Source organism: Capsicum annuum, chromosome 9 (assembly GCF_002878395.1).
Source record: "Capsicum annuum cultivar UCD-10X-F1 chromosome 9, UCD10Xv1.1, whole genome shotgun sequence".
Taxonomy (NCBI): domain Eukaryota; kingdom Viridiplantae; phylum Streptophyta; class Magnoliopsida; order Solanales; family Solanaceae; genus Capsicum; species Capsicum annuum.
The window spans coordinates 218,305,465-218,318,454 of NC_061119.1; the positions used below are offsets into that span (position 1 = coordinate 218,305,465).

Below are 12,990 nucleotides of genomic sequence, written 5' to 3' on the forward strand. Positions count from 1 at the left end.
GCGAAATTGGTATCGTTGGAAAGCTAATTCGATTCTCTACAATTTGGTGGGTCTAAATCAGAAAAAATACCACATTAACTTCGAGTTATACTCGTTCAAAGATGACCCTTGCAAAATCGAACACTAAAACGAGATGGATTCAAAATCTCTTAGCTTGTATTACCTTAAGTGACTCAAATGAACATGCTTAATGTATCATAAGCTATCCTATCACTAGGATATTTATTGTAAGTCATGTACTCAAGTATGAGTCACATGATAGGAGATTTCATACATAGGAATACTTATTCACCTCCTAGCTTAGAAACATACTGGGTATTACATCATGAAACTACCAAAGAACCATGTTGTACTATGCATAATCTTGAAACATGGTGCTAATATTGATTTGCATTTTTTGGGGTATTACAGAGCATCTCCAGCCATGGAGGGTCGGGCGTCCATCTGTATCTGGTAATCATGCACAATGCTCATAAAATAAAGAAAGGATGCGGAAACATAAATCATTATGGAATCATGGTTATGTTCTAAATCAAGTACAAAATACGAAAGTGAACCCATCAACATCTAAACAACATTTGTCTTCAATCTGCGAAATCTCCACTAAATTCGAAATTAACAAACTTTCTGAAACTGGGACAAAGCCCCTAGTGGACCTAAACCAAAGTACATAACAAATTTCTGGAAAGAAATAGGCCTCCCAGAATAAAGAAGGCTCACCAACTGCACACTTCTATCTGATAATTCTAGGGCTTAGCAGAACCACTAGACTAAGCCTTAGACCCTGAAATATAGGGGGTTAATACAATTGTACTGGTACGTAGAGCAATCCAAAATAATGTACTTTTATATAAAACATAGGTGAGAGAATTTTATAAAATATCATGCATGAAATAATTTAAATTACATGGGCAACTTAAAATTATCATTCAAGCAAATCTGTAGATGTAAAACAATTCTTTATTTTACTTCTAAGCTAGGTGGTACACCCTACAAGTCTAACAGTCCACGGGCTATATGGAATTGTCACGACCTGAACTAGGGCCTGGCTATGACGGACATCCCGAATCATGAGGGCCCGAAATGCCCTTATCTATCTAGTAATCATGCACAACATTCATATAATAAAAGAAGATGCGGAAACATAATCTGCTACGAAAACATGGTCAATTATGAATTCAACATAAGTATGGAAATTGTAAATCAACTACATCTAAATAACATCTGACTCAGTCTGCGAAATCTCTACTACATGAAAATATGACAACTATCTGAAACTGGGACAAGGCCCCCAGTAGACCAAAACTGAAATAAGTGACATAATCTAAAAAGACATGCCTTCTGAAATAAAGAAGGCTCACCACTGCATAATCTGATCAGCTGTCTGAATTATCTACTGCTTATCTGGACCCCTAGACTAAGTCTCAGAACCTAAGAGGTAGGGGGAAGGGGGGGTCAATACAGATGTACTGGTACGCATAGCATATCCAAAATAATCATTTATTATTCAACATATATGAGAGCAATATAAAATAGTTCATAAGTATATCATATAGTAAGAATTCACATGGGCATTTTAAAGACTCTGTAAAAATCATCTCAACTGTAAAAATCATCTCAACTCTGAGAAATCTATGTTACTTCTGCGCTAGGTGGTATACCCTACAAATCTAAAAAATTCCATGGCCTATATGGAAACTGCCATTAACTCGGCAGCGAAGCCCCCAACCCAAGTGTGCCGCAAGGGTCGGAGTCTCTGAATCTACTACGCCACACGGCTGTCGCCAGCGTACAATAATAATCTACCCGTATCGGTAAATACAGTTTTAGGATAAGAGTTCCTTGAACTCGTGCCTTCTTCGGGTAACCATCTAACCCTCTTTAAGCCTTTTTTTAAAAATCTATCAAAATATACAGTCTCTGAAAACATACTCTGAAAACATGCTCTGAAAACATAATCTGTTATGGCATAAATACATATGGTATCATCATACCATTGACTTGCAAGTCACATCTCTAGCCATTATTAGTCTATCGTAAATCTCTATTTTCAAAACACAAGTTTTGGGACCACCATTTCAATAATTCAATTCAAAGAAACTCTTTCTCAAACCTCATGTAAACACATGCAAGGAACTCATCTTTGTCAAGCATTTCAGTAGTACAGTACAAGGTGGTCATGTCAAAGTTCTCAATTCACATGCAATTCTTTCTCTTAAACACAAGAACACATTTATATCAAGAAACACCCTCTCAACAATTTCAAATCATGCTCAAATGCTATAATATTGCGAAAATATCTTTCAAATCACAAAACCATAATCTTTAATTAAATACACGAGAGGAACTCATAATTTAATCATTCTAGGAGCCAATGCTTGACAACCCCCCTTAGGAACAGTCGTCCCCGAATGTTGACGCAGGATACAGACAAGTATAATTTAAAGCATACTAAGGCATAGAAAGAATAAGGCAAGGATTATACCTTCCATTTCATCATCCATTGGATCAAAAAGGTGTGGGTATCTAGATCTCATGTCAACTTCTAATTCCCTAGTCGCTTGTTCAATTTTCTGGTTACTCCACAAGACTTTAACTGAGGCTATCTATTTGTTCCTCAATCTTCTAACTTGGCGATCCAAAATCTCTACAGGCTCTTCTTAATAGGATAAGGAGTCTACCACTTTGATTTCTTCGACAGGCAATACTAAAGAATGGTCTCCAATACACTTCTTCAACATAGATATATGAAATACCGGATGATCCGAACCCAAACTACCTAGCAATTCTAACTCATACGCAACTCCACCTATCCTTCTCACAATCTGATATAGTCTTATATAGCGAGGACTCATCTTACTTTTCTTACCAAATAGCATGACTCTCTTCATGGGAGAAACCTTGAGAAACACCCAATCTCCAACCTCAAACTCTAGATTTCTTCTCCTAACATCGGCGTAGGACTTCTGATGACTCTGAGTTGTCTTAAGTCGTTCTCTAATGACTTTCACATCCTCTATTGCCTGATAAACAAGATCTGGCCCAAATATCTACGTCTCACCTACTTCATAGCATCCTATCGGGGACCTACATCTTCTCCCATACAATGCCTCAAAAGGTGCCATCTTAATAGTGGAATGGAAACTATTATTATATGCAACTTTATCAATGGCAAGTGCTCTACCCAACTACCTTTAAAATCAATCACGCAGGCCCTCAACATATCCTCAAGGGTCTGAATGGTGCGCTCATCTTGCCCATCTGTCTGAGGGTGGAAAGTCGTGCTCAAATTCACTTGGGTACCTAAACCCTTTTGAAACGATCTCTAAAACTGTGAAGAAAACTGTGTACCTCTATCAGATATGATGGACACAGGTTCCCCATGCAAACGAACTATTTTTGTAATGAACAGCTTGGCATAATCCTCTCCCGAATAATTTGTCCTGATAGGTAGAAAGTGTGCTGACTTGGTCAACCTATCTACAATCACCCAAATGGAATCATACTGGTTTCAGGACCTCGGAAGTCCTCTAACGAAGTCCATATTAATTATCTCCCACTTTCACAAAGGCAAAGTTATCTCTTGAGAAAAACCACTTGGCCTCAAATGCTCTACTTTAACTTGTTGACAATTCAAATTAGCAACATAGTTAGCCACATCACGCTTCATATTATTCCACTAATAAATGGTTTTCAAATCCTGATACATCTTAGTAGAGCCAGGGTGAACAACATACCTCGAAGTGTGAGCTTCGTCAAGGATTCTCTTCCTCATACCATCTATATCTGGCACATACAATCTATGCTGGTATCTCAAAACACCATCACCACCAATTTCAAAAGACAATACCTTTTGTTGACCCACATCTTTCACGATCTGCATCAAGATGGGATCTTCAACCTGCTTCTCTTTGACTTCTGCACAAAAGAAAGATTTAGCTATCTCATGAACAACCACTTCTCCATTCTCAAAATCCAAAAGTCACATTCCTTGATTTGTAAGTCGGTGAATATCCTTCACCATCTCCCTCTTTTCTTTTCCCACATGAGAAAAACTGCCTATAGATAACCTGCTGAGGGCGTCGGATACCACATTCGCCTTGCTCGAATAATCGTGCAGGCTCATGTCATAGTCTTTTAAAAGTTCCAACCACCGTCTCTTCCTGAGATTCAATTATTTCTGCGAGAAAACATATTGTAAACTCTTGTGGTCACTAAATATTTCAACGTGTACCCCATACAAATAGTGCCACCAGATCTTAAGTGCAAAAACCACAACCGCTAACTCCAAGTCATGAGTAGGGTAGTTCCTCTTATGCACCTTCAAATTCCTAGATGCATAAGCCACTATCTTATCGTGTTGCATAAGAACACACCCAAGTCCCACTCGGGATGCATCACAGTATACAACAAAACCTTCTGTACCCTCCAAAAGAGTCAGAACAGGAGCAGTAGTCAACTTGTCTTTCAACTTCTCAAAACTATTCACACAAGAGTCAGACCACAAAAACTTCACCCTTTTCTGAGTCAACTTAGTAAGTGGTGCAACTATGGAAGAAAAAATCTCGATGAATCTTCTGTAATAACCCTCCAAACCCAAGAAGCTCCAAATATCAGTTGGAGTCGTGGGTCTGGGCTATTTTCTCAATGCCTCAATCTTTTGGGGATCAACCTTAATCCCCTCACTAGACACAATATGCCCCAAGAACGCAATAGCATTCAACCAAAATTCACACTTAGAAAATTTTGCATACATTTTATGATCTTTAAGGGTCTGAAGGATGATTTGGAGGTGATTGGCATGGTCCTCCTCGCTCTTAGAATATACCAAAATGTCATCAATGAATAAAATGAAAAACAGATCCAAAAACAGACAAAAAACCCTATTTATTAGATCCATGAAAGCTGCAGGGGCGTTAGTCAACCCGAAGGACATGACTAAGAATTCATAATAGCTGTATCTGGTTCGGAAAGCTGTTTTGGGAATATTTGAGTCTCTAACTTTCAACTGGTGATATCCCGAATGAAGGTCTATCTTTGAAAAACATTTAGCAACCTAAAGTTGATAAAAAAGATAATCAATCCTAGGAAGGGGATATTTATTTTTAATCGTGGCCTTATTCAACTGGTGGTAATCTATGCACATACGAAGGGAACTGTCTTTCTTTCGCACAAAAAGTACAGGTGTACCCAGGGAGATACACTGGGGTGGATAAAACCTTTATCTAGAAGATCTGCTAACTGTTCTTTCAACTCTTTTAGCTATACAAGAGCTATCCTATATGGCAAAATAGAAATAGGACAAGTATCTGGCAATAAATTAATACCAATATCTATCTCCTTATCAGGTGGTATTCCTAGGAGATCATCTGGAAAGACTTCTGGGAATTTATTCACTACGGGGACAGACTGAAGAGGAAGACTTTCGGCATTAGAATCTTTAACCTGAATAAGATGATACAAGCAACCTTTGGAAATAAGTTTATGAGCCCTGAGATAAGCTATAAAATGCCCTCTAGGTGCTAGAGAATGTCCCTCTCATTCAATCGTAGACTCATTCAGAAAAGAAAAGGTGACTCTTCGGGTCGTACAACTTAAGGTGGCATAGCACGAATGGAGCCAGTCCATCTCTAAGACGGTATCAAAATAAACCATATCAAGATCTATGAGATCTGCCTCAGTATCCCGACTAAAAATTGACATAACACAATTTCTATACACCCTCCTAGCCACAACAGAATCTCCCACCGGGGTGGAAACCGAAAAAGGTTCAGCAATCACATGAGGCTCTAACCCAAAACCAACAGCCACGTATGGGGTCACATAAGACAAGGTAGACCTGGGATCAAGTAATACATACATATCACGAGAAAAGATATGCAACATACCGGTGACTACATCTGGTAAGGCCTATGCCTCCTGGCGGTTGGTAAGAGCATACAACCGGTTCTGACCATTTTCGGTGGCTGAAACGGCACCCTTCTGAGGTGGTGGTTCAATGAATTCGCCTGCAACTTGGCTCCTTAAACATTACTCTTTACTGCCGGACAGTCTCTCTGGATATGGCCTAGATGGCCGCATGAATAACACACCAAAGCGCCAAACTGACATCTCCCTGGATGATTACTCCCATATCTCCCACAGCGCGGATAGTACCGAGAGGTCTGGGCTATACTTCCCTATGACTGCGTACCCTACATCCTCGGCCCCTGACTAGAATAAAAATTCTGGGTGTGCTGCTCAGCTGTGGGTTTGGACACTGGAGCACTAGCTGCCAACTGTGCATTACCCCAATTCTTTTTCTTTTGCCATTTTCCGCCCCAATTACCTCTTTGTTGCTGACTATGACTCTAGTCTGTCGCTCTGGCTCTCTTTGCCTACCTGTCCTTTTCCCTAGATTCGGCTATCTTCTTATTTTTTTCCTCATCATATTGCATGTGGACTGATAGTCTAGCAAGCAAAGTCCATATCCCTGTTCAGCATAGCTCCCTGACACTCAAGCATCAGATTATTTGAAAGGCCAGAAACAAACTTCCTCATTCAGGCCCTCATACTACTCATCATCTCAGGAGCATAATGGGCCAGCTGGTTAAACTTTAAAGTATACTCCTAAACACTCATCTTACCCAACCTAAGTTTCCTAAACTACTCTTCTTTAGCTTTCCTCAGCTTCAGAGGAAAGAATCGGTCAAGAAAAGCTTCCACTAGCTCGTCCCAAACTATGGATCAGCACTGTCACCCTTCGCATCTTCCCACTCGTGGTACCATTAGTTTGCTACATCCTTTAGATGGTATACTACTAGCTCAACACCCTCCACTAGATCAACATGCATTACTTTGAAAATCTTCTCCATTTCGTCTATGAACTCCTACAGGTCCTCTTCTACCTTAGCACCAGAGAACTTGGGCGGGTTCATTCTCATGAACTGGCCTACTCTAGTAACTTCAGAAGTAACAGATGCAGACCAGTATCCTCTGACCTCTGAGTCTGTGTGGCTACCAACTGTGCCAATATGTGAATAGACTATCTGAATTCAGCATTAGAAACCTCTCCTTCGCGAGGCTGAGTGCGATTGGCCCTCATCCGGGGAGCTTTGGTAGGACTAGTCGGTATAGAAGGTACTCTTGAAGTAGGAATAGGTTTTGGGGTATAAGCTCTGTTATGGGTCTACATCCCATGCGTGTCCACATCATATGGGTGGGACGGACTTCATCATCCTGAGCATTAACGTTGGTGCGATGGGGAGGCATCGCTGGTTTTCTGAAAACAAAAAGGTCATTGATTAAGGGACAGATTAGACTCTGAAGCATGAACTAAATCACAAAGAAGAGAAATATTCTTAAACGCCTAGTAGCCTCTTGCTTATAAGTGTGGCGTGCTACACACCCATAAACAAGACTCTACCCGACGCAATTTTGCAGACACCCTGGGACCATGAACCGTACTCTGATACCAAGTTTTTCATGGCCTGAACTAGGGTCTAGCCGTGATGGACATCCCAAACCATGAGGACCCAGAATGCCCTTCTCTATCTGGTAATCATGCACAACATTTATATAATAAAAGAAGATGCGAAAACATAATCTTCTACAGAAACATGGTCAATTCTGAATTCAACATAAGTATGGAAATTGTAAATCAACTACATCTAAATAACATCTGACTCAGTCTGCGAAATCTCTACTACATGAAAATCTAACAACTGTCTAAAACTGGGACAAGGCCCCCAGTAGACCAAAGCTGAAATAAATGACATAATCTGAAAAGACAGGCCTTCTGAAATAAAGAAGGCTAACCACACAATCTGATCAGTTGTCTGAATAATCTACTACTTATCTGGACCCCTAGACTAAGTCTCAGAACTTGAAAGGTAGGGGGTAAATACAGATGTACTTGTACACAGAGCATATCCAAAATAATCATTTATTATTCAACATATATGAGAGCAATTTAAAATAGTTCATAAGTATATCATATAGTAAGAATTCACATGGGCATTTTAAAGACTCTATAAAACACATCTTTGTCAAGCATTTCAGTAGACAGTACAAGGTGGTCATGTCAATTTTCTCAATTCATATGCAATTCTTTCTCTTAAAACACAAGAAAATATTTATATTAAGAAACACCCTCTCAACAATTTCAAATCATGCTCAAATGCTATAATATTGCGAAAACATCTTTCAAATCACAAAATCATAATCTTTAATTCAATACATGAGAGGGAGTTCATAATTTATGCTCTCAACGATCTTAAATCTCAAATTCCATACATATACGTATACATGTAAATCAATTTAGGGGATAGGACTACGAGGTAAAAACAATAGTAACATTAAAACATTCGGAGTACGTAATTTAGAACATAGATTCCAAATCCCCTTTGTTTCATGCATAAAAATCTAAAAATCATACTCTAATGGGTTTAAGCCCATGCAGTTTTTTTTTAAGATAAACCCCACGTACTTGGGTATTCCAGATCATCAATTTGTTTTGAAAATCCATGGTTGAATCTTGATTTATTTGGATTATCAATATGGAACCCTAGAGAGTGTTCTTGAATGTTTTTGGTGAATGTATGAGTAATATGCTCAATTGGGGTTGATATCTCGTGTTTGGACTGATAAGGGTGTGGGAAAATACCCAATAAACTTTTAATGAGACCGGTATTAAAATATAACTGGGAGCCCGATTCCCCACGACGCGCCACTATCGCGGTGGCTTATTGGAAATTGACGAATGGGAATTTGGCCCACTCCACGATGCGCCACCATCGCAGAGTCCCACTGAAAATTGACCATCGCTCCAAGGACAGGAATGACGGTGCTTTATGAATAGGACTTAAATTAATCATAACTCCTTCACCGAGTGTCCATTTTGGATGCATCTTATGTCGACGGAAAACTTATTCAATCATCTACAAAATGAAAAGTTGAAATCTAAGAGATTCCACAGGAAAAAAAAAGTATAAATCATTCTAGAAGCCAATGCTTGATATTTTAGGGACAAAATTTAGCTAAGAAAAACTTTGGGACGTTACAGGAATCCTCCATTAACTCGGCAGCCAAGCCCCCAACTCAAGTTTTCCGCAAGGGTTTGAGTTTTTGTTCTGATACGCCCCAGGGCACTAGGCCAGCATATAATTTCTCTTTAGGAACATAATAACCCATATCAGCAAAACACGGTTTTTGGGAAATGATTTTTCTGAGCTCGTGCCTTCTTCGGGTAACCACCTAACTCTCTTTAAGCCCAATTTTAGCCTTTTCTAAACATGCATCATTCTAAGTTCAAAATCTAAAAATCTAAGTGAAAATCTGCATTCTGTTCTGTGTTTCCATGGCATTATCTGTATTGGTATCATCATGCCAAGACTTGCAAGTCATATTTCGGAGTCATAAAATATCATATTACAGTCTCTTCTTTTAAAATATAAAGTTTGGACCACCATATCATTCAAACAGTTCAAGAGGGGTAGGTTGAGAGTGGAGAGGATTTGGGATATTGAAAATTGATAGAATATGTATTACAATGCTTAGGGTAGATTTATATTCGTGAGGGGTAGGTTCTAGGGTGAGGAAAAAGATCAAAATACGCCTAAAGAAACAAAAACAGGTCGTAGAATTTCTGCCAGTTAACAGACTGACATGCTGAAGTAAAATGGGCATAACTTTTAACTCCGATGTTGGATTTGGACAAAATTAGTTGCATTGGAAAGAAGACTCAAAGAACTTTCATCTGATATATAGAATGTCTCCCAGTTCATTATACACATAAAGTTATAGATGATTGAATTTGATCCTGATCTGTGGCCAATCTGCTGCCAATCTGCTCGCAATCTGCTAAAGCAGCTGCAAAGCAGATCAAACCAGTGTGTTCTTCCCCTAAACTGCGGCCAAACTACTTTCAATTTGCTAAAGCAGTTGCAAATCAAATCAAAATAGTGAGTTCTGCCCTTGACCTGCGGGCAATCTACTTCAAATCTGTTGAAGCAGATGCAACACAGATCATGGCAGATTAGATGGAATACTCCACTTTGCAAAGTCATAATTTTTCATTCGGGTATTGGATTTATGCGAGATTGATACTGTTGGAAAGATACTTCGAAGATCTTTCATTATGTATATAGTAGGCCCTCTAATTCATTGTATACAAGAAGCTATGGTTGACGAAAGTTGACCCAAGTTGAAGTATCCAATAAAACTTAAATCGATAAAATTGTTTTCAACTCGTCTTAGAGTTAGGGTATTCTTGTGTAACACCCCGCATTTCGGGCTAGATTGAAAACCGTCATTTCCACGTGTTGATGTTCCAAAAGCCATAAATCCTATGTAAATTTGGTATGTTAATCAATTATGTAGTGTGGGAACCTATTTGAGCATGAATTGAGATCATAGAGGTCCCCTAACTCAAGGTCAAGTTGAAAGCTCTCCTGTCGTTCGAGTTTTAGTGATCGTCGAAACTTGGGTCAACTTCAATTGACCATAACTCTTTGTATATATTTAATAAGAGGGCCTACTATATATCAAATGAAAGGTCTTCAAATTATCTTTCCAACGATACCAATTTCGCTAAAATCCGACACCCAAGCAAGAAGTTATGATTTTGCAAAGTGGAGTGTGTAGCCTAGCATAAGGTGTGCGACGCACACCCTAACTTATGACATAAGGTGTGCGAAGCACACCCTAATGCGTTTGATAAAGTGTACGCCGAACAACCTATCTTATGCGATAAGGTGTGCGCTACATACATTATGACCCAAGTGACTTAAACACTCCGTTTTTGGGGCAAAATGGTCTTTTTCCCATCTTTATTCAGCCATAAACACGAAATTCAGTCCCCAATTCTCCAAAATACATCCACATTCTCTCAAATTCTCTCAAGAACACTTCTTAGGGTTTCAAACAAGAAACCCAATTAACTCAAGATTCAACTGTGGGTTTTCAAAACTAAGGGGAGATTTGGAATCCCCAAGCAGTAAGCGTCGAGAATCATCCATTATTTTCCAAAATAGAGGTACGTGGGGTTGTCGTAAATTTTATGGGCATGATTTGAAAAGAATTTTCACAAGACTTTAATCTTTATACATAAATATATGTGTTATTACAAGTGGGGATTTCGTTGTTATACCAATAACACATGTTGTGTCATGATTTCGAAAGAATAATGAAACTTCATGGGGTTGTTTGCTTGAATATATTTCAATTGTTGAATTGTGGACATGTGATCTGAATTTTGAAAGAATGTGATGTATATGAATTGTGATTCTTTAAATCCCCCATGATAATGTTCTATACCCATATGATACTTGTGTTAAACTATCGAGAGCATGAGTTTTTTTGTTGTTTCTATGATACTACTCATAAATGATAAAACTTCTTGAATTATTATATGTGAGAACCATTGTGCTTGTGTTTGAGGTGTGTGGAAGTCTTATGTATGTGCATGTTGTGAATGATATAAGAAGTTGGAGAAGTGATGTGATACTGATGACTTGCACGTTTGGGTATGACGATACCCCACAGAGTATGATATATGTTTTGTTTGGAATCAAGCTTAAAGCTTAACTTTATGTGAGTTAGGTGGTTACCCGAAGAAAGCATGAGTCAAATGAATCTATGCTGGAAACCGTGAATTGCCGACACAGGGAACTTGGTACCATGCTATGTGATCTTGTGTACCTCGTATTGTGTCATCCCTATTCAGGACTAATGGTTAGGAGCCCTGCTTTGTGATCTTGAGCCCAACCCTGACACGTGGACTTGATTGGATGGAGACACCCTGCTGTGTGATCTTGCGTGTTCTTCTCCCCTCAATAATACTCCAATCTTGGAGGCAACCGGGATTTGGCAGTTGGTGAAAGATTGTAGGGTGTACCACCTACCTCAGTAGTGTTGCATTTGTTGTTGAAAAATTCTTATACTATGACCATGTGTTTTCGAACTATTTTTCGATAAAGTGTTTTATAGCAGCTCTCATCTATGTTATATAAAAATTCTATTTTTTGTTTTTGGATTACTTTACGTACCAGTACATCTGTATTGACCCCCCTTCCCTACCTCTCAGGTTCTGAGGCTCAGTCTAGGGGTCCAGACAACAGATCCGATTCTGCAGTGGTGAGCCTTCTCCAGCACGCAAGGAAATGGAATCTTTCATTTCAAATATTATCGAATGACCTTCCTAATTTGTTGTCTTTCTAGGACAAAGAAACAACCTATTTCTACCAAAATTAAAATAACTAATTAGTTTTCTACCAAAGACAGGACTCCAAATTTAACTAGGATTGTACGTAAAAAAAATGCTGGAGAAAAAAGAAAAAAACAGCTGCATTCTTAAAGCAACTTTCAACACTCCTCCTTGCTTTATGAAATGCAAACACCAATTCTTTGCCTTGGAAGATCTAACTTGCGTAACGACCTTAGATGTAACAGCATACCTCCCACCATTCCTGGTACACCTGCCACTCTGTTTCCAACATCATTGCACGACAACCTTATCTTTCCTTAAAAAATAAATCGGTTGGAATCCTGAGAAGTTTCACTGACCAATAAGCAACCTTATCAAGGAATTTCTTGGGTACATGGTGCTTGCTTAGATCAATCGACAAGTCAGCCTGATATGTCTCCCATGGAGTTGCGAAATGGTTAACGTCTCTATGATGAGCTTCATCAGCACGGATGACAGTAACAACATCCTTTAGAGTCGCATCCTTAGGCAGTCTCCAGTAGTCAATTGCTATCGCAAGAGCAGGGACATTTTCAATTTCACCACGATCAATATCATTAAGATACAAAGTATATGTGTATAGCCTCCTCTTCCAGATAACCAACAACTCTGTGTGCAAGCTTGGGGGACAGCAAGTAAAGCACAAAGTATAAATTGGAACAGTGAGAAGAGTTGAAAAAAAGTCAACAGGCCATCAGTGTACAAGAAGGTAGAAAAAAGGGGAAAATATCATGAAAGAAGTGGATTTTGTTTGCTCTTTTAATTTT

At 38.9% G+C, this 12,990-nt stretch overlaps 1 pseudogene; it reads right to left on the minus strand.

The window, feature by feature from the left end:
* LOC107841080 overlaps positions 1 to 12,990 on the minus strand; it is a 74,989-nt pseudogene that overhangs the window by 58,194 nt on the left and 3,805 nt on the right.